Consider the following 2171-nt stretch of genomic DNA (forward strand, 5'->3'; position numbering starts at 1 on the left):
GCCTGGTGTTCATTTAAGTCTCACCGTGAACCCCTGAGATGCGGTAGGCAGACGGGCACATGTCTGAGGCCACTCTGCAGGAAGACAACAGCCGCGGGCCTGGTCCCTGCTTCTCCACATTTAAATGCAAGGTCCTGTCCCCTGCAGGACCCTTCAGTGGCCTGTCTGGGTTGAGGCCATCTGGACTCCTGTCTTATCAATGAGGAAATGGGCTTAGAGGCCAGGTGTCTGGTCCTGGTCAAACCCAGCTCTCCCTCTCAGCCCTGGTCTGGTTCCAGAGTGAGTGAGAGGTCAGGAGAGACCTTTGACATGTCCCGGTCAGGCTGGAAGAAACTTCTCAACTGATGGCTTGGGACAGAGGACTGGACAGAGGGGTTGGATGGAGGCAGGAAGGACCACAAGTGGCACAGCCTTTCCTCTAGCTGTGTGATCATGGCAAGCTAGCCACCCTGTGCCTCAGTTTCCCATACCTGTTAATTGGCAATAATGGTAACACCTGCCCTATAGAAAGAATTACAGTTAATATTGGGAAAGTGCTTAGAAGAGCACCAAGCCCATAGTAGGTGCTCAGTGAACACCAGCTTGTAGGGCTGTGAGTAGGTGCCCTCGCCCAGTGCCTCAGGCCTGTGCTCACTGCCTCTGCCCGTCACTCGCTGCCCGGGGGAGGGCCTGGTACGGCAAGGGAGTTATTTTCTGCAGGGCAATTTCACAGCCCAGGAGGTGTTGGCAGAGAGGCCCAGACCACAGAGGTGTCCATTGTCCCTGGCTTCCTGTTCCTCTGCCCCGAGCCTGTCACACACCCTGGTTCCTCTTGCTCAGCGGGTCTGGGCCAGGGGGTGGCGGGCAATCTGGAACTTCACCCTACCCATAACTGGAGGCCAGGACTTGAGCAGCCAGCCAAAGCTCACTCCCACCCTGGTCCTGAGAGCCCAGAGCCCCCACCGCCAACCTCTCCACCCACCATTACTGGGGCAGGATTCCAGATCCACCTGAGGCCAACTACAAGACCCTGGGCAAGGGAGTGAGGCGCTCTTGGCCCCAGTTTCTTCTGTAAAATGGGGATAATAACTTGCCAATGTCGGGGAGGTAGAAATGGACCCAGCATATCGGAAGGGCTCTGGCATTGGCATTTTATTCACTTGATGAATATTTACTGAGCACCTATCATGTGCCAGGCACAGTTCCAGATGCTGGAAACAGTGGTGTGCGAGACAGTGTCCTCACTTGGGGGCACCTTCTATCCCAGGGTTGGAGGGACAGGCGTGGAAGGAAGATCTATATAAAGGAAGAGTATAATGTCAGGTGGTGACAAGTGCGGTGGAAAAAAACAACGAAATGAGTAAAGTCGGTCAAGTGAGGGACAGGGGAGGCAGTTTCCTGGGAATGGACCGAAGACCTGAGGAAGGTGACATTGAAGCCAAGAGATGCGGGAGGAGAGGGAGTGAGTTACCAGGGGGAAGAGAGTGGTCCAGGCAGAGGGAAGAGCAAAGAGGGCAAAGGCCCTGAGGCAGGAATAAGTGTGGTGTGTTGAGGACAGCAGCAGGGGCCGGGACGGTGGTGGCGGTTGGGGGTGGCGTTATCAGAGCCCAGGGACCCTCCTCCTGAAACATGGTACCCCCGGGGACCCCCAGGGCAGCGGCTCTGGTTTAGACCCAGCACACCCCACCTGCTTGGGTGGAGTCTGAAGTACTCTTGGTGGCCCTGGCCTGACTCCCCCACCTCACGCCCACTTGGGTTCCAGCACGGTGACCTCCAGGCCCAGATGTCAGGGATCTGAAGGCGAGGTCCCCTGGACGGCCCAGCCCAGTCGCCCTCCGGTCCCATGAGGGTGACCTCCATAAACTGAAGTCGGAGCCCTGTCCCCCAAACGCCCTCTAAGCCCTTCCGTGACTCCGGGGGGGGTGACCTTTCCCAGACTCCGAGGCTGGGGGTCCCCAGAGCGGGAGGGGTCGGGCCCCCCCACCCCGGCCACCCCCCGCCCAGAAGCCGCCGTCCCTGCGCCACCGGGAGAGGCCGGTGCAGCGGGCGCCTCCCGGGCCGCTGCGGCAAAGGCTGGGCGGCCGCGCCCTCCCCCCGCGGTGATTCATCCCGCCCCCTCCCGCTCCTCCTCCCTCCCGGGCCGCCGCCGCCGCCGCCGCCGCTGCAGTGCGCAGGAGACCGCGGCCCGCGCC

The sequence above is a fragment of the Vulpes vulpes genome, chromosome 1 (assembly GCF_048418805.1).
Source record: "Vulpes vulpes isolate BD-2025 chromosome 1, VulVul3, whole genome shotgun sequence".
NCBI lineage: Eukaryota > Metazoa > Chordata > Mammalia > Carnivora > Canidae > Vulpes > Vulpes vulpes.